The sequence below is a fragment of the Alexandromys fortis genome, unplaced genomic scaffold, assembly GCF_014885135.2.
Source record: "Alexandromys fortis isolate MF-2015 unplaced genomic scaffold, M_Fortis_MF-2015_v1.1 scaffold_40, whole genome shotgun sequence".
NCBI lineage: Eukaryota > Metazoa > Chordata > Mammalia > Rodentia > Cricetidae > Alexandromys > Alexandromys fortis.
The window spans coordinates 1,218,301-1,241,266 of NW_026067966.1; the positions used below are offsets into that span (position 1 = coordinate 1,218,301).

The 22,966-nt window shown below is 41.8% G+C and overlaps 1 protein-coding gene and 2 long non-coding RNA genes across 5 annotated transcripts in view; 2 read left to right on the forward strand and 1 right to left on the reverse strand.

Moving 5' to 3' along the window:
- LOC126508761 (uncharacterized) overlaps positions 1-22,966 on the forward strand; it is a 355,346-nt gene that overhangs the window by 267,438 nt on the left and 64,942 nt on the right. The window lies entirely within an intron of this gene.
- The window catches only part of Pid1 (phosphotyrosine interaction domain containing 1), a 230,254-nt gene that overhangs the window by 152,455 nt on the left and 54,833 nt on the right, over positions 1-22,966 (reverse strand). The window contains exon 1 of one of the 2 annotated variants that reach the window (XM_050154168.1): positions 4,019-4,082. The exons of the other annotated variant lie outside the window; for it this stretch is intronic. The gene's annotated coding sequence lies outside the window, so the exon portion shown is untranslated. Of the gene's footprint in view, positions 1-4,018; positions 4,083-22,966 lie in introns of those variants that run through there. 2 annotated transcript variants of the gene reach the window in all.
- Positions 5,690-12,690, forward strand: LOC126508762 (uncharacterized). The gene is made up of 3 exons (XR_007593964.1): positions 5,690-5,776; positions 6,005-6,171; positions 11,025-12,690. It is a non-coding gene; the product is annotated as an uncharacterized lncRNA (long non-coding RNA).

Consider the following 22,966-nt stretch of genomic DNA (forward strand, 5'->3'; position numbering starts at 1 on the left):
ACAACATTACAAGGTCAAGGACAGGAAAATGAACCAAAGGACCAGTTCCCATACCTCTTCTCTACCCTGAACCATCACATTTGGCCCCTTGTTTTGAACTCCCAGCTATATGTCAAATATGTCTGTCTAGGCAGGACCTCTGCCCTAATATATACACCTTCTTCTATAAGTGCCTGAATTGGGATTTCAACATCAGTAGCCAATAAATACACCATTCTTTTTTTGAAAGAAAATAAATGCCATGTGGCATCCTGTCTTCCCTGCAATCCTCCATGAATGCTACCAACATTCGCTGAGTTGTTTAAGCTAAAATCCTAAGAGACAGTTTCTTTCTCTGAGAGTCTACACCCTAACTACCGATAATTCCTGTTGTCTCTCTCATCAAGGCATACCCCCAACCAATTTCCATTCATTGACTCCATTCTCATGGTCATCATTTCTTAACTATAGTTAGTACAGTAATCTCACAGTTGGCCTCTTGTTCCCTTTCTTGTTCACTACAGCATATCCTCCAAGAAACTGTCAGGTGTTTTCTTTCCATAAGACTTAATTATCTGTCAACTCTTTGTTGAAGACCCACTGTGAGCATCCTGTCACTCATAAGGTAAAATTCTAAGCTCCCTATCATGGTGATGCACTGGTAGTGTAGAGATGAGCATAGTTTTCAAACTCCCAACTATAGCTTGGCAGTTCTAACTCTGGCCCACTTTCTCAAGCCCATTTTCCTCCTGAGCTTTGTTTTCTCCCAGTGGTCTAGACACCATGACCAAGCTTGTTTTCAACATAAGGCCCTCAAGATGTTGTTCCTTCTGCCTGTGATGTATGAACCACGCGGAGCACAGGACAACCTGCTTATGAATATTTGTGTTTCAAAGAGAATCTTCTCAAATAGCCAAGCTTCTCTAAATTAAAACATCCCCCTCCTCAGAATCACACTGACCCCTTTTAGCTCCTGTACAGCACAGCACTGCCTGAGTCTATACTATTGTACTATGGTAGCTTGCTCTAATGGTTAGGGATGTTTGCTATTTATTTCCAGTATGAGTGTGACAGCCCCTGGAAAGGAAGAGTCCAGTCACTTGTCACCACAGTTGTATCAGGTTCACTGTTGAGTACCTAGCAGAGCACCCAGAGGTTCATTGGGATATTCTTCTTTTTTAGTATCCCAATGTGTGTGTATGTGTTTACATATATGTGGATACTTGCGTATGCATGCACATGATCACATGTGTGCATGCATATGATGGCCTGACACTGGATGACTTCCTCGATCACTCTCTACTTTATTACTGAGGTTGGGTCTCTTACTATAGCTATCTATTTTAGCTAGACTAGCTAATCAAATTGTTGTGGGAGAAAATCAGGTTTTTTTTTTTTTACCTCCCACCTCCTGGGATATAGGCATGTACAGTGTTTCTAGGGATCTGAACTCTGATGCTCAAAACTGAGTGGCAAGTGTTTCATCTGCTGAGGCATCTCCCCACCCCAAGGGTGTATTTCCTTAAGCATAAAAACATTGAATTTGTGAAATCTATAAATTATCTCCATGGTTGAGTTTTAAAGTGCCTTTACATTCCATAGAAAATGTGTCTTGGACATAAATGGTAAACTCCTAATTAAACAGCTATATGAACATATGGATATTTTTCTAACAAGGCCAATTTCAACAGTATTCCAACAATTTCTCAGAATGTTGACATCGGAACCTGTCTGCATAATAAAAAATGTATCATACATCAAAAACTTTAATTCAAACAGCAAAATATTTAATCAAATAGTAAAATGTTCCTATGTGCATTTTTATGTATGCACATACTTCAGTGCTTCTAATGTTTCAGTATTTGGGCTCCACATCAACATCTTTAGAAGGTGGACTTGATGCTCACACTGTCCTGAAGAAAGCTGTAGCTTGACAACCCAGAGATGGAATTCCTGTTCATGTGGGCAGCTATTTGGTTTGGTCGGAGCTCAACTTTCTCATTCACCCAACACATCCAAGTCCCACTGGAGAGAGAGGCCTTGGCAGACGTCTACAGGGCTGTTAAAAATCTTTCCCGTGAAAGCACATCAGAACGCTCCTCCTTCTTTACTGCAACCAAGACATCACAAGGGTCTCCGGGGGGAGCTGGTTTAGGAAAGCATACCCCTTTCCTCCATTTCACCAAAATGTCCTGGACTAAATTGCAGACGGCTGAAGGAGTCTGACTATGGACTCCATACAATGTAGATCTGATGAAGGAACTCACCCCTACCTAGGACTTGTATCTGTTGTCAGCTGTTACAATGCTGGAGTCCATACCCACTATGTACTACATATATAACCGGCAGCAGCTGCAGCTACTTGTATTTCCAGTCCTTCTGCTGAGTTCCCACGGTGCCACCTGTACATTCACTTCCTTCACAGCCAGCATATAGGACCACCAACCACAGTTGCATTCTTTTCTTTTGACTTAATCACCTCCTCCACTTGGATAAAATGGGCTTCCCAGTACCATTTAACAATCTTTTAAATGTATTCTTTGCCATTAAGAATGCAAATGGAGAAACCAGAGTGGTAACTGTGGGGTTCCATCAAATGGTATACAGTAAGTCACACAAGCATTCCAAAGCCTGTGTGTTAATACTTTGGTGTTTTCACTGTCCCTAGACCTTACACTGCCAATGAAGTTGAAGAACAGTATTGACTGTTCCCTAAAGCACCCTTATTGATCCTCCTGACCCTGAAGTATCATTTACAGACTTTCAAACCCACTACAATCAGAAAACAGGAGAGACAGAGACAGAGAGACAGACAGACAGACAGACAGACAGACAGACAGCACATATTAATGAGTGTGAATGGGCATCCCACACTGGTTTTGATTTGCATTTCCCTAATTAAAAGTCACATTCACTTTGGTTTCTACAGCATTTTGTTTTCTGATAATTATTAACTAAGATCCAGTTAGATTACTACAGTTTACACAATATTAGTATTTGGGGTTGCAGGGGGACTGACTTAAAGAGAAATAAAATTGAAGCTAGTATTTAAAATGTTTCTCTGGTCACAGAAAATCTGGAAAATAATTGTTTAGGATTTCAAAAAGAGACAAGGTCCCTTCAACCCTAAGGAAAAGCTACCTCCTCATTTAGCTGTCTAGAAGCATTAAAAAAGAAGAATACGAAGTTTTCATCACCAGCTCTGAACTAGAAGGCCACATTCCAAAATGTATAAGAGAATGAAAAAGCTCAAAATTCAGGGTGAGTATCCATTTGTGTTTTATTCAATTCTCTCTTTGAACCATGAAGAAGAATTTTTCTTGGAATTCAAGCCAATTTCTTTGATAACATCATTATTTAATCTATGCCATGACCATGTCTGCCCTGAGTTATGAATGCCATTCCTGTGAAAATGAGTAACAGACAAGGGATTGGGCATGCGCTTAAAATACAGGAGTATTGGGCTAACTGAAAGAGTATGGAGGCTGTTAACCTATTCAGAAAGTATCTGCAGATGCCCCAAATCCTGGCTCAAGTGAGACATAAATAATAATACAATATTGGACTGGAGAAATCAGCAATACTGCTCTGCAGAGGACCTAAGTTTGGCTCCTGTAAGTGGAGACCGCTCGTTCTTTTCTCGGCCACCCAGACCTAAATAATCACACAGAAACTACATTAATTACAACATAGCTTGGCCAACAGCTTGGGCATATTTCTAGCTATCTCTTACCTCTTAAATTAACCCATTTCTATTAACCCGTGTATCACTACGAGGCTGTGGCCTACCAATAAGTTCCTGTGTCTTTCTCCTTCAGCAACTACATGGCATCTCCCTGACTGTAGTAAGAGGAGCAGTGGGCTGCTTTCTGGCTGCCCTGGCTCCCGCATGGCTACTTTATGCCCCGAAATAATTACACAGAAACTGTATTCTTTTAAACACTGCTTGTCCCATTAGTTTTAACCTCTTATTGGCTAGCTCTTACATATTGATCTAACCCATTTCTAATATTCTGTGTAGCACCATGAGCTGGCTTACCAGGAAAGATCTTAACCTGCGTCTGTCTGGAGTGGGAGAATCATGGCGACTGCCTGACTCGGCTTCTTTCTCCCAGCATTTTGTTCTGTTTACTCCGCCCATCTAATTTTCTGTCCTATCAGGCCAAGCAGAATTCTTTATTAATTAACCAATGAAAGTAACAGATAAGATACAAGACCCACCTCCATCACCTGACTCTGCCTACTCTCTCTTTCAATCTCTGTTCAGATTTCCCACCTGGCATTGCTCTGCTAATCCATTGGCTGAAACAGTTTCTTTATTAACTAACGGTAATAAAAAATATTCTTAGCACACAGAGGGAAATCCCACATCCAGCAGCTTGCTACTAATTATAACTCCAGCTCTATGAATATCTGATGCCTCTAGCTTCTGCAGGCATCTGCACACACAGGAACATACCCTCACACAGACATATACATATACATTATTAAAAATAAATATAAATCTTTAAGTAATACTAACACTAATACTAATAAATACTACTACTAATAATAATATCATATATAACATAAACCTGACCTTCCCACACAAACTTTAGTCATCAATTCTTATCATCACTGTTAGGTAGTAGTGACAGAATACATAAAGGTGCTTTAATGGGAATGTTTTCTTCTCTATACACATAAAAAACATGGTATATTCTATGGGCCATCCATTTGTGATTAGGATTTCATCACTCAGAAGCCTATGAATTTGATCCATTTCCTTCCCACCCTCAATGAGATTTCAATCAATGCTCCTCATTCCACCCACAAGGACAATGACTTAAAAAGTCATTTTAGACTTTAGACAACACTGGAAAGCTACAGACACTGTATCTAGAAAAAAATGTACAGTCTCATCTTAGAACTGCAGGAGTTTGGATTATCCCTTTACGAAGTCCGTGCACAGAGCCTTCCCTTTAAGACACTTCTGGAGCACTGGTTACAAGGGTAGAAGAAAGGGTCCCCGATTCCATCTACTGGTTATTCTAACGAATACCAGTACTGGAGGGTCAGTGTCCTTGAGTCCGCAGGAGAACCATTCACTCCAAACACAGAAGTGAGGTAGAGGATGGTATTCCTGTTCTCTACAGTCTTATTCTTGACAAAAATCACATCTATGGCGAGATGGAGAAAGGAATTCCTACAGCCAAGATACAGAAACAGATGGGAAACAAACAGTATAAACGTATATACATTTCTGCTCCATAGCTAATATACTAGACTGTTAGGATTCAACGTGTCTAGTGGCATCTCATTACCATGTGGTGTCTCCTGCATCAACGTTCAAGAGCTGGAAAAACACAATGGGAAATGAAGAAACTCTGTCCGCACTGAATCCTGATCATGAACAAAATATAGAAGGACATTCTCAATCCTTGTAGCATCCAACCTGGGGTTTATGCCTCTTCCCTTCCTCAAGGTTCACACACGAATGCCCTGTGCATGGTAGATGCTTAAACCACCCTTCAGATGTAATTTACTCTATTCAAAACCAAAAATAATAATAAATAACAAAATAATTAATACTTGGATATTATTGCAATAGTCTAATATCCGGATCTGTTAGAACAATAGAAACTAATGCAATGAACAGTATTGGAAACTATTAATTATAGTATGAAAATAAAATTTAACAAATTCCTGTCTTCACCTTAGGACAGCTCTCCCTGCTAAACCGATGAACTTGAGAATGATCAGAGGAAGTCAAGTCCACACATACACCTGCCATTTATTGCCAGGGTGGCAGTTACGGGTGAGCAAGGGTGTGACAGTTATTTAATGGTCCCTTAGGAATTTGAGTCCCTTAACTTTAGCACCATGTTTACTGTACAAAAAGATGCAATGATAATAATGTTAATAGAAAAATAGTATGTGATAACAGACCCTTGCATGATTAGACAAGTGCCTAGGGTTGGTAATCTGGCACATGATAAAAATGAGCATTGTTGCTAACTAGAGTTCTCACTTTTATCTCACATAGGCTCTCTGAAGAACTAGATGAAACCCAAGAAGCTATGGTCTGATGTAAGATGTCCACACCCTGTTGAAGAATTCTATACTCCTTATCTGAGCCCACAATGTTTTAAAGCTCGTTCAACAACCCATCTACCTGCCTAGGAACCACAATGCAATCAAGAGGAGAAGGATGTAAGGGGCGGAACCACACAGGCTTTGGCCTGCTGTTTCTTGCACAGCAGACAGTGGGTACAGTGGGAACTATCGCTACCTATCTGAGTCTCCTCACAGTGGTTTTATGTCCATGAGTCTGCTCTAAGGACCAAGGGAATGGGATCAGCATGGTCCCTGGCTATGCAGGTAGTTGTTGAGCAGACAGTATGCATTGCTTCTGAACATAGAGGAGCCTGGATGTTATGATCTTCCAAGTCAGTCAGTGTGTACCTTCTAAGATCACATAGTAGATGCTTATTCAAAATGACTTTGAGGTTTAAAGAGCCTCTCAATTACTTTCAACAAAAACTTGACTTACATTAATTTTTTAAAAAAAATATATGGGTCTTGGGGGTGAATGTGCATGTGTGAGTGACCATGCAGAAGCCTAAGGACAATTTCAGGTGTCATTGTCAGGACCCTCCTTGAAGCTGGGTCTCTCATTGGCCTGGAGCTCGCCACTTAGGCTAGACTGACTGGTCCATGAGGCTCGGGTCTCTTGTCTCCACTTCCCCAGTGCTAACATTACAGCCATGAGTCACCATCCACACCACATTTTACATGGCTCTTGGTTCAAACTCATAGTTGCAAGACAAGCATATGACAGACTACTGAGATGCAGTCCCAGCCAAACACACACTAATTCCATTCCAAAGAGAAGAGAAAAGTTAATCTTTTTAAATAAATAGAATAGCATTTTACTTTAATTTTCTTCTTAACTGAAAACCTTTCTCTTTTTTCAATTATTAAAAAAGTTATTAACTTTTATTTATTAAATTTATTCATTTATTTTACATTCCAACTGCAGTTTCCCTCCCTCATGTCCTCCCATTTACTCCCACACCCCCTCTACACCCCAAATCCACTTTTCCTATGTTTCTGTTCATAAAGGGGCAGGCATCCCATGGGTGTCAACAAAGCATGGCCTATCAAGTTAAGGGAGGACTAAACTTCTCCCTTCATATTAAGGTTTGGTAAGGCAACCCAGTGTCGCGTCCAACCCTCGACCCGCAAGGATAACGCGACCACTGGAGCTCTTCTCACTGCAGTTTTATTCCAAGACCTTATTAACTTTCTCTCTCTTCCACTCTCTCCTTCCTCTCTCCTTCCTCTGACCTCTCTCCCCTTCCTTCCTCTCTCCTTCCTCTCTGTCTTCCTCTCTCTCTCCCTGGGCAAACCTCTGCCAGCCTTTAAGTAGGCATGGGCTGCCAATCCCAGATTGACAGGTGGACACTGCCCATAGGCCCATGCATATGCAAGCAGCTGATGATCATTGCGTGATCAGGCATAAGTCAGACTTTAGCCATCTCAGGAGTTGATTATACATCTCCATCAGGTGTGACACCACGCTGCTCACTACAACCCAGTATGAGGAATAGGTTCTCCAAAGCCTCCACAGCATCAAGGACAGTCCCTGATCCCACTGCTAGGAGTCCCACAAGTAGAGCAAGCTATATAATTGTCACACATATGTAGAGGGCATAGATCAGTTCCATGCAGGTTCCTTAGCTGTTGATCAATGTCTGCGAACTCCTATGAGTCCAGGTTAGTTCTCTCTGTGAAAGTCTTTTTCATATGCAGCATTCCTTAAGAGGTAAATGTTAAAAAAAAAAAGTAGCTAAAATACACATCAGTAAACCTCGCCCTAGACATTCATACAAGTTATGCATACATACACACGTACATACAGAATCACACAAACTAGAGTTTTTAAATCTACAAGTGTATATTATGTATTAATCATTACATAATCCTGGTCAATATATTTCTCATTTGCAAAACTCCATTTTGCAATAACTAATTTGCACCTAACAGTGAAAACCTACTGCGTATTCATACTTCAGAAAATCCTGAGGTGGGAGGGGGGAGTTTTACTTAATGAGAGATTAATTTAATTATTTTTTCACAAGCTTAAATTTTAAAAAACAGAATCATATTCAGTCTTGCAAAGATTAGCTTCTCCATTCTAAATGAATAAAATTTCGAGTTTGGAGAGCAGCAGCAGCGAGCGCAGGACTTGGTGAGGTAAATGCCACCTTTCAGAGCCCACACAGTAGCTACTTTAGAGAGTCAAAGGGGCTGGCAAGAGGATTTATTTCCTGCGAGAATCCTGTCCATTCAGCAGTTCTGCAGGCTACTGTTTCACCATGCGACAGGCCCACTTATTCATAAACAAACCATTAACATTCTTGACATAAATCCATAGTGGACCATTAATCCCAGCTATGATAATGTTTTAGTGCATTTGCTGTGCCCATCATGAATAGGAGTGTTGTCTTGCAGAACCCATCCCTGACAAATAAGAGACAAATTATGCCCCGTGAGAAAACTTGGAGAATGAACGGCTTACACACCAATTACCGTCTCGTTTGCTGGCTGATGCCGAAATAGATCCTGTGTGCTTTGGGGGAAATACAGACTTTCCATAATAAGAACAACAACAACAACAAAATTTAAATACATATAAAATCACTTGCCAAGCTGAATTTTTTGTTGTTTGAATTTATTTCCAGGCTGGACTCTTGAGAGTCTTCCTAATAGCAAATCAGAAAGTCATGCCCTTGGGGGGAAAATATTTCCATGTAAACAAACAAACAAAAATGATCCAGGATGCTAGCAACTACAAAAGCCAATTGCTAACATATTTGTTATGTTTCAACATTCATTATAGTCCATATCACAGTTGTTGGGAAGGCCTGTGAGTGATATAGCCAGGAATACCAACTTATTTGAGTTAAGAAGACTCTATGTTCCTTTAAATATTTAGATCCAGTTTATAAATCACCACATACACCTCAGACATTTTGAAAGATAAATTTCTTCATGGTTAAAAAAGTGTTGGATAAGATTCCATCTATAAGGAATATTCTACTGTGTGTTTATGATTTAGGCAAAGTGGATTCCTTTTGAGTTCTTTAACCCTGACATCCTAAGTGAAACTGCTATTGGTAGCTTAGCAAGAGCAACCAACTCTAAAGACTCCATTTGATGGATAAGTATCACCAGTGCTACCTCCAGCCTGTCTGCTAACCAGAGTCCCAGGTCTGTGCTCAGCTAGAGAGCAAGCACTGCATCCATTCCTATTTACGGAAACATGACCCTGAACTTTTTACCACTCCAGAAACTATCAGGATTCCAACAGTGGATGGGGAAGACAGTGACAGTGGTGCTCCAACTTCACCCCCACAAAAAATCACTAGAGGACTCTGCTGAAACACATTCTGGGTCAGTAGATTATAGGAGGCATGTGATACCCTGCATGTCTAGTAAGCTCTCAGGTCAGGTGGATGCTGCCTTCCCAAGACCACATTTCCAAAGACAACATGGAAAGAACCATGTTGTGAGAGTGGCTTGATAGATCTTTTTTGGGTCTCTTGAAGCATGACACCGAAGCCTCTTCTTCTGTTGAGTTTTGCTTCCCCTATTAAGCTGAGCTCAGCTTTAAAGCCTCCAATGCATCTCAAGGAATGGTGCCTGTGGCTAGTGCGATGCCTAGCTGTCCTAAAGGGACTGTGACAATGTATTTGATAAACAGCAAACTGTGATAAGTGTCCTCTCTGCTCCCATACACGAGCTGACAGATGAAGTCATGGAGACTCCCCTCAGTTAGACATACTGCCAACAACTCTAGGCATATATTGTAAGTTCCACTTCCAGGGATAGGGATTATCTCTCTCTCTCCCTCTCCTCCACCTCTGTTGAGATTATGTTAAGGTGTGTTACCTTTGTTTATGTCGCACTTGTTTAACTCTGTGAAGCTATGATACTTTGCCTGTCTAGAACACCTAGTGGTCTAAGAAAGATCTAAATGGCCAATAGTTAGGCAGGAGAAAGGATAGGCAGGGCTAGAGGCAGAGCGAATATATAGGAGAAAAACTGAGAGAGGGAATTCAGAGGAAAAGTAGCCAGAGAAGGAGGAGGACATCAGGAGTCAGTCAACCAGCTGCACAAAAATCCACAGAGTACGAGTGATGTTGTAAGAGGGGATAAGAGAAGAAGAAGCAGGTAGCAATGGGCCATGGACCACATTCTGGCTTTCAGCACACAGTGATAAAGGTGAGAGGACAAGATCTGGTGTGAGCAGGACTATTTGGTAAATTATAATTGGTACCTAGAAGTCAGAGGTAAAGATGAGGTAGAAGGATGGTTCCTAGGCATGATGAAAGAACCCATGCCTGTCTATTCAATTATAGACAATAGAGGCAAGCAAGAATATGGAATCAAAGCTGTCACTCTCCCAAGAGTCAAAGGCCACAGCTGATAAAATGGTATAGGATGTGAAATCTCTGGTCTTTAAGGTGCTTGCTGACATTAACAATAAAATTCTACGAGCACTATGCTGACCAAATGAAATGCATGGTATGGCAAGTGTGGCCTGCTGGCCAGCCAGTGTGTACCCTGTCCTAGACAGTGTCTATGGGTGGTATGCTGGCTGATCCCCAAAATCCATTGTCCCCCTTCCTGCATTACATTTCCCCACCATCGGAAGTCAATATGAACCAATGAGACTGAGTTCTCCACTAACTAACTCAAGCATAAAAATCACAGGACGTGCATGGCACTTGCAATATGCCTGCTTATAACACATGCTTATTTATGATACATAACTCATACTTTTAATCCCAGCACTTGGAAGGTGAAAATGAAAGAATTAAAAGTTCAAGGCTAGCCTCAGCTACAAAGTTTGAGGCCAGTCTGGGATACATGAGACCTCGTGTCAAAAGAACAACAACAAAGAAAGGAATGCCTATTAGGAGCAGACACTTCAAAATGTTAAAGGAATAGCAAGCAGCAGTACCTCCTCTTCATGATGTCTTTCTGCTCATGTCTAGGTTCACACATGAGACCACTGGGGTGCTGGCACTGCCGTGAAGAGGAAGCCTGGATCACACAATCACCACACGGGAGAGAGTCACTGCCTATCCAGGAATCCGGCTTTGAATGGTTCTTAAAAATCGACATCTAAAGAACTTGAAATATTATATTCTATGTTATATTTTAGAAACTACTAACCACCAAAACCTAGACTGGCCTGCTTAATACATTTTCTAGAGTCAACAGCCTGAGGTTTTGAAACAGAATCTTTCCTCTCCTTTGAGCTGCCTTCCATTGAAAGGAGAAGGCTACTCATGTTGGCTATTCACACCACCTTGAGCAGCAGGAGGGCCCTGCCATGTTCACAGACTCCTTGCAATTCCCCCCTGGTGTCTTTTGGCTGCCAAGCTACTAGACTACTCTGGCTAATGGCAGGGACCCCCTGAGGCCTGGCTGGACTCCTTGAGGCACAGGAGCAGCCAGACCACCACCTGAGGAGCTCCACTAGTCAGGCCCTGCTGCCCAGACTTCCCTAGTAGCCCTAACTGACATTCCTAGCTCCTCCAGGCTGAAGAGTGGAAGATCCCACCCTATAGGAGAAAAAACCCTACCAATCTCTGAGGCTGCCCCAAGATCAGGTCATATAATCCTTCCAATCCTTGGCTATTCTGGAAAATTCTGCCCCTTCAAGAAACCCTATATAAACAATCCTGTGTTCTGCTCAGTTCTGCTGCTTCTCACCCACTCAGAGGCAGCCACCCTCCTGGATTTTCCTTCCCAATGAATCTCTGGTGTGTGGTTTGTCATGTGGTGTGACTTTGGTATTCCTTGGCACCTTTTCATCTGAGAATATATCTTCTTTTAAGTTCATTTATTCTTCTCTTGTACAATGCATTTCAAGGCGGCCTCCACTCCTCCCGGTTTCCGCACACAAACCTCCCTTCTTCCCTAGACCTATTGCTCCTCCATTTACCTTCAGATAAAGGTAGGCATCCCCGGGATATCAACGGAGTACAGTATAATAAGGTGCAGGAAGACTAGGCACAAACCCTTATATAAAGGCTAGAGAAGCAACTCACTAGGAAGAAAAGGGTCCCGGGAGCAAGCAAAAAGGTCAGAGATGCTCCCCATTCGCACTGTTAGGAGTCCCACAAAAAACACAAGTTAAACAACCATAATTTATACTTGCAAGGCTCCATAGTTGACAGGGATTTCTGTCCCACCAAGTCCCACAGGTTTAAGTCCCAAAGAAACACACATTAATTATAAACTGGTTGACCTATTAGCTCAGGCTTCTTATTAACTAATTTTTATATCCTACATTAACCCAACATTCTTGTCTGTGTTAACTACATGGCTTGGCACCTCTCATCAGCGAGGCATTCTCATCTTGCTTCCCCTTGGTCTGGGTAATGACTGCCGACTGAGCTTTTCTCTTCCCAGAATTCTCCTGTTCTCATCACCCCACTTCTACTTCCTGCCTGGTCGCCTTGCCTCTACTTCCTGCCTGGCTACTGGCAAATCAGCATTTTATTAAAATACAAGTGACAGTGTACAGATCATTGTCCCACACCTCTCCATAACTTCTGCTTCAGTCTTTGTGAGTCCCTGTGAGCCCTGCTTAGTTGATTCTGTGTGTTGGGGAAGCCCAGCCAATCAATCACCTTGCTTGAAGGGCAGGATCCCCTGAGGATATTATTTACTTATAAATATTGTGGGTGGTGTGCTCCCCGCCTCCCCTTCTGTTTTCCTGTTCTCCATGGGAACCTCGGATTTGTAAAAATAATTTACGCCCTAACATCTGTGGGCCATGAGTCTAAGAGCCAGGAGGATCGAGAAATGTACCTTTAATACTGACTGGGAGTAGATACCCATTCCTGCTCAATTATGTTGACGTTTTATTTGCTGATTACTTAGCAGTAGAAGTAACAATCATCTAGAACATTCATAAAGGTGCCCATGAACAGATTGGTAAAAAGCTACCAGAGAAAGATCACTACAGGAGAAAAGAAAGGAGCATTCTGTAAACCACCTTACATAACTATTCATCAACATCCCAAGATAGCTCCCCTGAAACGGTGACTATAGTTTATATTGACAGGCACCCTAAAGTTTCACTTCTTACCTTTTTTTTTTCTATTTCAAATGTCCTCCAAAAATGCTTTGTATTAGCAAGGAATTACTTGAACTTAGAAAAGTGGGTGAGATTCTGGAAACAGATATTAGAGAGTCATCCTAAACTAGAAGAAGTAAGCAGGGAGGCGGGAGGTGACTTCAAGACACTTTGTTCAATATCTTTTGCTACACAAGTAAATATAAAATTCAAATAATGCAGATTTTTAATTTTTTTGTTCTTTAGGTGGCAATGTTTTGTTGAGGAAATGATTGAATCCCATGTTTCAAATGAGATGCAGAGGCCCCCAGTGGATTTGGGAATCAGGGAACATATCCATCCTCCAGACCAACGTGGGTATCTGCTACCAACAGAAGTCCCCTCCAGGGGAGACACCTAAAGACTGAGCAGAGGATTGGTGGAAACAGTTAAGGAGGGTTAATCACTTGTTCCATTTGCTTCACCCAATAGGATTTAATTAAGTCTACTTTAATTAAAATTTAATCAAGCTTTCTGTGGCTAAAGACAGCCAATGCTGAAAAATCACATTAACCAGTATTTTCTAAAATCCCTTTTCAAATAAAATGGTCTCATAATGAAAAAAAAGTATTTATCATGCTTGTGTATTATACTTTCCTAAGAGTGTGAGGCAGAGATTGGAGCAGAATAAAATGATCACAGAAAAGACGGTGTACAAAGAAATGTGTGAATAGATATGGGAAGCTGACTTGATAAAAAAAAAAAGAAGTCACCCACAAATCAGAAAGCTGAGTAGCAAAGAGATGCTAAAAATGATGGCAATGTTTGTTTCCAGCAAGCTGCTGAGAGAGGAGGGTCCTGTTCATCTACTGCCAATCTTCTACCAGTGCCCACTTGTGGACACCGTGCCAGAGACACTGGCCATCTTTGCAAATGCTAAATCTTCAGTTGTCTGTGATACATGAAAAATAGTTACTTATAGATTCATGATTTTCTTAAACGGTGTATGGAAGTAATATTCGGCAGACAGTTGATCATGTCTATTACCTGTGTGAACATAAATTGTCCTAGGCCTAGAAAATGGTGTCGAACGCTCTTGGGAAATCCATGAGTCTCTGTCCCAAAGCCAGAGTATTTTTATATGCAGTGGGTAACTCTCCATCCATATCTTGTGCATTAAATTATAAGTCCTGGGCTTTGTGGAACCATTTGAGTGACAGATATCTCACCTGCTTCTGGACCCACCTTGATGGTGATCTACATAAGTTATCAAAACAGCAACTTTTCAAGCAAAAAGCATCATAATGCAGCCGTGTGTGTGCGTGTGTGTGCGTGTGTGTGCGTGTGTATGTGCATTGGGCACCTAACTGTATCTAAACTATATCTACCACCTAACTGCATCTCCATCCCTTTAATGAATTTTGATTACCAAATTTTTCAAGTAAATTATATCTTCTGATTGGTGAGTTTCTTTCTGAATTCGAAGTTGGTCACAATCCTGCAGGCTTCTCTAATGAATAAGAATGTTAATGGATCTCAAAGTCACTCTTCTGGAATCAATTTTAATTTTACGATTTCACAAATAAAGAATGCACTAGACTGGTTTAATATGTAACAAACCCAGACCCACCCAGATTGTTTTTTAAGCTGAGTTGTTATTATGGTCTCTTTTCCTTGGAATTTGGACTTTCGGGGGCAAAGGGCAGAAAATGAAGAAAAGTCTAATTGGTTTCTTTTTATCCTATAATGCTGTGTTCCTGGGCTGTGTTTGAGACAGAATTGCCTCCCTGCCCTTAGATTAAGGGTCTAAAAGTTCCTTCAAGATAAATTTATAATTCCCTTTCAAAGTACAACTTTTGAAGTTCACCTGAAGATGAAGCAGTATTACATCACAGACAGAGGTTATATAGTAGTCATACATTGTAAGATTTCTTTCTTCCCGTCTATCAAAATAAAAGTATCCCAGAAACTTGTGCAGTAGAAAGAGTAAAATCTGTAAGAATTTCACTGAGAGAACAGAGTCCAAGGTGGCTTTCTGTGCTGTACTCTGGGATAAAAAGTGGGTCCAAGTTTGGACAGGGGCTTTCTCTGATGTTCTGTCTTACATTGCTGTTTTCACACAGCAATAGCTATGTGAGGTTGCCACTAGGAATAAGCCACAGAGACAGACTGAAGCTCCCTTCCCACCCCCAGGGTCCTCTAAGGCTTTGTCATCAGAACTGAACTGGGATCGTGGTTGCCTTCTGGATGTCAGCACCACAGAGCGGGGAAGAGGTGAGCAGGCGGAAGCCCATGCTGAGCAGTTCACCAGTCTCACCACTTATTCACCACGTAACCAATGAGATACTACTATTCCGTCTAAAACATGAGGACACTGAGTTTGTCATTGCCACAAAGCCCAGCAAGGCAAGTGGAAAATAGAATCAGAAGGCAGGATTTCTCCCCACAGTGCTCTCCCGTGCATCATCCCTCCCTTACCACAAAGTCCACCCTCACCCAACCCCACCCCTGGACACAGAGCTCCTGAACTCTTTCTTGAAACTCGTTGCTCAAATACGATGCCCTTTGTAGCCAGCAACAAAGAGCAAGGATGCCAGAAGACAGGAATAGAGACACTCAATGATTCGTTAGATATCACAAAATGAACACCGGGACCAAAGGAAGAGAGAAAAGACCTGAGTTAGGGGGTAGATTAATTCTGATGTAGACTCCATGACTTACTAACCTGGAAACAGTAGGCAAGTATGCGAACCCCCATTGAGTCCTTATACTTCACAGATCAAAGGCAAACTTCCTGTGTCTGAGAATTATGGAAAGAGACTGAGCGGATCATGGGCCCAACATACTGGGGCACCCCTAAACCTTCCTTCTATGCCTGATCCACCACACAGCCATAGCCTCATTCAACCTCAACAGGGTTTTTGGTCATTCTGAGTGACATTTCTCTCAAGGAATACATCTGTTTGCACCATCCATCCGATTTAAGCCCTGGCTTTTTTCAATTAGGGAAATTAAATTCAGAGCATCGGAGCCAAATACAGAGGCAAAACACAGAGCCCAGAATGGCAGAGGAAGTGTTGAGTCAGCCTCGGGGCCCTTTGCAAGAATAACATTCTGCTCACAATTCGTCCCCCAGTCAGCTTCTCAGTAACATAGTCTATTCTAGCGGCAGCTCCTTCTCCGAACTTCCACACGCCACACACTCCTGTCTCTCTCCAGAGTGAACACTGCATCACCGTGTCAGTCTGTCCTCCACACAGCAAATACATATGACTGACTAGGACCAGACACACCTGAGCTTAGTCAGTTAAAAACTTAATACATGTTGTGCAATCTGTTGTTTACTTTAAGCTAGCTAGTCAAGCACTGCCAATCCAAAATAAAAAAAAGCCATGCCAGTAAATTAATTATCAAATGCCACAATTCTATTGACAATTTTAAACTCTCCTTATTACTTAAATATCTACGTGGTCATTGTGGAAAAGGGGGCAAGACTGGGGAAATGGCTTGGTGGATGAAGCACTTACCCCACAAGGACAAGGACCAGCAATTGAGTCCACAGCACTGATATAAAAGCTAGGAAGGTCTAGTAACCACATGAAATCCTGGAGCTTTGTGGGTTGGCTAGTGGCGGGATGAGAGAGGCAAGAGTTTCACTATTGTTCTGTTTTAAAGTCTGTTCTTGTTTCATTTCTGTTGCTATGACAAACACCCTAACCAAAAGTGACTCAAGGAAGAAAGAGGTTTATTTTGTTTTCAATTCCAGGTTACTCACCGTCATTTTAAGGAAGTCAAGGCAGGAACTCAAGAAGAGAGTCATATAGTATCCACAGTCCAAAGCAGAGAAACAAATACATCCATGCTGCCTGCTTGTTATTCCACATGTATTTCTGTGATCATGGAGTTTGCTTCACACCAAAGCCGTGATGGGCATGCTTATTGAATGCTCGGGTTCACTTGCCTAGGGAGTAGTGCACCCACAGTGGGCTTGCTCTCCTCCATCAATTCATGATCAAGACATTTCCAAGCAGACATGCCCACAGGCCAATATGATCGAGACAGTTTTTAGACTGAAGCTCTCTTCATGAGATTCTAGGTTTTGGCAAAGATTTAAAGGTAACTAGACCATAGTTTTGAAGTCAAACGAAGCAAACCATCTTTCAGAATGTTTATTGCAAACTTATACTTTCTCTCTGTGACTATTAATTTGGGCCTTGCTTGTCTTTTCTGCAGTGGGTGTGAAATTGTGCATCAATACAATAGACTGTTAGCTTGTCAAACATTTTGCAGGGTATCTTCCCTACTGTGTCATTTGTCTTTCAGTGGTGCAAAGCATAATTCTTTTAAAAAGGTTTTAAATGCTTATTCTATTAACTATAGTAGATCATAGAGGGCTTTAGTTTTTTGTTTTGGGTTTTGTCGTTGTTCACTTCTTTTTGAGAAGAGTTTGACTACATAGTCGTGTAGCCCTTGAGGTCATTATATAGTTCAACCTGTCCTTGAACTTATGATCTCCCTACCTCCAACTACCCAGTTCTGGGATTATAAGCAAGCACCACCCAGCTATAGCATGAAAATAACTTATGACCATCAGCAAAGACTGGGTCTCACAGGCACTTTTGAATCTTCCTTTTAGTGGGTGTGTTACCAGGCTTGAATTCAGAGCCTTACTCTGCAGGGCAAAGCACTGATAGGGCACACATTATATCATAAACCCAAATGTGTGCACAGACATGACAGTAGAATTGCATTGTGAAGCCAGAGAAAATAAATGTAAGCACACACATAGGTCTCCATTGATGTACTGGCCATTTACCAACGTGCTAAAATTCAATCGCTGACAAGGTCAGCCATGTCTAACAGTACCCTGTTATGTTTTTTTAATGCAAAAGCCTTTTACCGTCAAAGCACATGTGGGGCACCTGAACTGTCTCAACTGGACCCAGCTTGGAAATCCCTGACCACCAGGAAGAAGACAACATTCTTCCCACGGAAGAGGGCAGCTTCCTCAGTGAGCCATCTCATTCAGCTGGGCACGTGGGTGTAAGAAAGGCCTTCATAAGGTGCAGTCTTGGAAGCCTGCCTTGTGGCTCTCATCACAGGCTCCTAAGCCACAGCAAAACAAACATAAAGGTAGCTTTTAACAATGGTTGGTGGTAGATATGACCCCTGCCAGGAGGGTCTCTCAACAGGCATAGCAGTGGTGTTACTGGTGGACACATGGAAGGAACAGACACTTGTCCAAGGTTTGTCCTTGGGACCAAGTAAACACTGTCAGTCAATGGCTGTACCTGGAACCACATCGTTAGCCACATGGCTGGGCACTGAGTTTCTGTGTCTTTGCCTCCCAAAATGATGGTGTGAGGGGGCAGCAGAGATAGCGGGCAACAAAAAGTTCATATACTACACTATAGTAGCCAGCATCCAGATGACCGCAGGTCACAGAGGGGAGATGGAAAATTTGATGGAGAAACTGAAGGTATGGCTAAATGTGTCAAAGCACTTGTCACATAAACATGAGGACCATAATTTGGATCCCAACATCCCATGTAAAAAGCAATGCATAGCCACATGTCTTTAACCTCAGTTTGTGTAGGGGAGGTGTGTACTGAGGACACTAAGATCATTGGGTTTATGGCCACCAGCCTGGCTCCAGATTCATTAAAAGACCATGTTGCAAATAAATAAGGTAGAAAGTGATAGAGCTGGACAGTTAATGTGCTCCTTCAGCTCTATATGGTACACAAAGGCACGTGCATCCACACCCATGTGTACATACCCCAAATACAACACACACACGATTACATACCTTCACACATACACAATACACACACCTTCACATATACACACACCATCACACAGACCATAGCACACACCATCAATTACACTCCTTCACACACACATACGCACACCATCACACACCTTCATACATACACACACACACACCATCACACAAACAAAAGCAAAGTGGTATAGAAGCAATGAATTCAAGAATCAGTGGATTAAATCCTTAGATTTCAATCTCCAAAAAAAATGTACAGACAATCCTCAAAGTGTCAAATTCTCATAAAATTAATAAAACTGTATTTCTCACTGTTATTGACATCGTGTGCATCTGTGAGTGTATATGTGTGTGATGCACGAGTGTGCATGTAATTGCATGTCCATGTTGAAGCACATAGAAGGAGGTCAGAGGACAACCTTGGGTATTGGTTATTGTCTTCTTGACTTGTTTAAGACAGGGTCTATTTTGGGGTGCAGGCCTTAGGGCACAGCTTCTGTGTGCAGAGGTAATCTCTTATGAGGAAGAGACAAGGTCTGGCTATGTTGCCTATGCCGGAGTGCAATGTCTATTCACAGGCGCGATCTCACTACTGATCCGACTACTGATCAGCACTGCGGTTTTGACCTGCTTCGCTTCCAACCTAGGCGGAGCTTGGTGGAGCTTGGAGCCACTCTGGAGGCTGGGACAAGAGTTCTGGGCTGTAGTGCAATATGCGGATCGAGTGTCCTCACCAAGTTCGGCATCAATATAGTGACCTCCCAGAGCGGGGGAATACCAGATTGCCTAAGGAGGGGTGAACCTGCCTGGGTTCAAGTCATCAGGAGAACTGACGAATGATAAATGAAATTCATACACAGCTAATAAGATTGCTTGCTTCTTGGGCTCACGCCTTTAATCCCAGCACTCGGAGGCAGAGACGCCAGGAGATGAGGTAATAATTGTCCAAGCAGGATGGGCAATACGATGAGGTAATAAAGACATGAGGCACAAAGTAAATTATCCAGGCCTGAAACGGAGCAGATCAAAACTCCAGTGTTAATCCTTAGTGGGATCAGGCCTGTGAATAGACACTGCACTCCACCCAGACCAGCAGAGCGAGACCCGTCTCTCCCATAGAAGACATTACCTCTGCACACAGAAGCCACGCCCTAAGGCCGGTACCCCAAAGCTATTGGTGGAACGAATTCCCACAGCAAAGATCCCCTCACTGCTGCGTAAGCCCGGCTAGTCAGGCCACAGCCTCTTGTGAGTCTCGAGTTTGAGCCCCCTTCTCTCAGTAGGACACTGGCACTACTGCATCGGGGTTTCACAAGGGTTCTGGGCACCCAAACTCAGGGTGTCGGGCTTGGGAGACGAAAGCTTCATCCACTGAGACCTCTGCTGCTGGGATGCCTTAAACGGTGTCCTCACAGAACCCGGCATGCCATGCTTTCCAGATAACAGGACTGTTGCAGGGAAGGGGAAGCACAAAACTCAAAGCCACAAGTGGTGCTTTTGCTGTCATTATCCCTTTCATTTTCTCCTAAAAGGGGAACCTTCGAGTTCGCCTTCAAAACGAAAATATTTTAAAGGAAGGAAGATTTTTTTTAAATGCACAAAACCATTTTTTTAAACATAAATCTCTATTAGGGTATAAAATAAGTGGAATATACAGATCTCTCAAGAATCTTTCTTTTCATAAATAATATATATGTATCCATATATATGTACACACACTATATATGTATATACTTTACATATATGTAATCTCATAGGCTATTCAGAAGTAGCTTTAGAACCAATATAAGTTATTTTTATTAATGTTTTTCTTTTTTGTAATTTATTGTTTTCAATTGAGCTATACATTTCCCACTCCCCTTCTTTCCTCCCCTTTCTCCTTTCACCCTGTCCGCTGCCCTTCACACTCCCAGTTTACCCAGGAGATCTTGTCTTTTCCATCTTCCTAGGCAGATATATGTATTTCTCCTTTAAAGTCTTCTTTGTCATCTAGGTTCTCTGGGGTTGTGGACTATAAGCTGGTTATTCTTTGCTTTATGTCTAAAAGACACTTTTGAGTGAGTACATATAATATTTGTCTTTCTGAGCCTGAGTTACATCACTCAGTATGGTTTTTTTTTTCTAGTTCCATCCATTTGCCTACAAATTTCAAGATGTCAGCACAGAATTCAACCAGATTTTCAAAGAACTAATTCCAATACTCCTCAAATTGTTCCAAACAATAGAAACAGAAGGAACATGGCCAAACCCTTTTTACAAGGCTACAGTTACCCTCATACCCAAACCATACAAAGATATAACTAAGAACAAGAATTACAGACCATTCTCCCTCATAAACATAGATGAAAAACATTCAATAAAATACTGATAAACCGAATACAAGAACACATCAGAAAAATCTTCCACGATGATCAAGTAGGCCTCATACCAGTGATACAGGAATGGTTCAACATACAAAAAATGTGTCAATGTAATCCACCATATAAATAAACTGAAAGAAAAACAAACCACATGATCATCTCATTAGATCTTGAAAAAGCCTTCAATAAAATTCAACACCCCTTTAAAGGTCTTGGAGAGGGCAGGGATACAAGGAACATACCTAAACATAATAAAGGCAATATACAGCAAGCCAACAGCCAACATCAAACTAAATGGAGAGAAACTCCCAGAGATTCCACTGAAATCAGGAACAAGAAAAAGTTGTCTGCTCTCTCCATATCTATTCAATAAAGTTCTTGTGGTCCTAGCTAGAGAAACAAAACAACAAAGGAAATCAAGGAGATACAATTCGGAAAAGAAGAAGTCAAACTTTCATCATTTGCTGATGATAGTTTACATAAGTGAATCCAAAAGTTCTACCAAGGAACTTCTACAACTGATAAACACCTTAGGTAATGTAGTAGCATATAAGATTAATTCAAAAAATTCAGTAGCCCCACCATATATAGATGATAAATGTGCTGAAAAAGAAAACATCACACTTTACAATAGCCACAAATAACATAAAATATCTTAGGATAACTCTAGTCAGAAGTATTATCCCAGGCTAGTCTCAAACTCATGGCAATCCTCCTATCTCAGCCTCCTACATGCTGAGATTACAGGTGTGAACTGCTGCACTAACCTAGATTCAGCTTTTGAACACATATATTGGAGAGGCTGAGGAGGTGACCCAATGGGAGGCTGCTTGTTTAGCAATTTAGCATTCAAGGGGGCCTGGGTTCAATCTCTAGCCCCGAAGAAGCTAAAATCACCCGTTGCATTATATAGTCCTGGACTCTCTATTCCATGCTGTGAGAAAGGCTGGCCACAAGTGCCCCTTACTTCCTATCAGCCTCTTGGGTGACACAGCCTAGTGAGGATGGAACTCACTTCTTCCAGGACCTGCAAGGCACTCCAGACCCATCAGAGCTGGGGGACAACTCTTTGGGACGCGTTGCAGACAGTAATGCGGAAGGAGGAAAGACCCAGCAGAATGAATGTATGCACTAGGTAGGCTCTAAATTTAATTTATTTTATGCAGATGAGATCTATGAGTCTTTGAAAACATCAAGCTCAGCTGGTGAGGATTTGCTGTGTTTGTTTTTGTCTAATTAATGACAGTGCCTTGCTGGAGAGGGAAGAGCATCAAGTAAATACACTCAAAGTAATCCATTCCTTGGCCCTGGCTCTGAAGTGAATGAGATTTGTCAATCTCCCTGGAGTTAGAGAATTAGAGGGAGGAGGATGGGGAATAGACAGCCCCATCTGGAAATAGGGAGGAAGCCAATGAAAGCACAAGTCCCCTCTCAAAGAGTTATACGGTTGGCAGTTTTTGAGAGAAACCAGAATGGCTTGCCAAAAAAAAAAAAAAAGACCTCCAAAAGCAGCACAAAATTGAGACACCCAACTCTTGAGAATTATCACCAAGCTCGGCACAGACTAACTTGTTCCTTTTACTTCACTTCTTCAGATTTTTACAATAACTTCCTTTTGCCATCAGAAAATCTGTTCATAGGGGTGACAAAAATGGCTAAGCTGTTAGGAGTTCTTACTGCAGAGGCCCAGAGCTCAGTTCCCAACACCCACAGGTATGCAGAGGC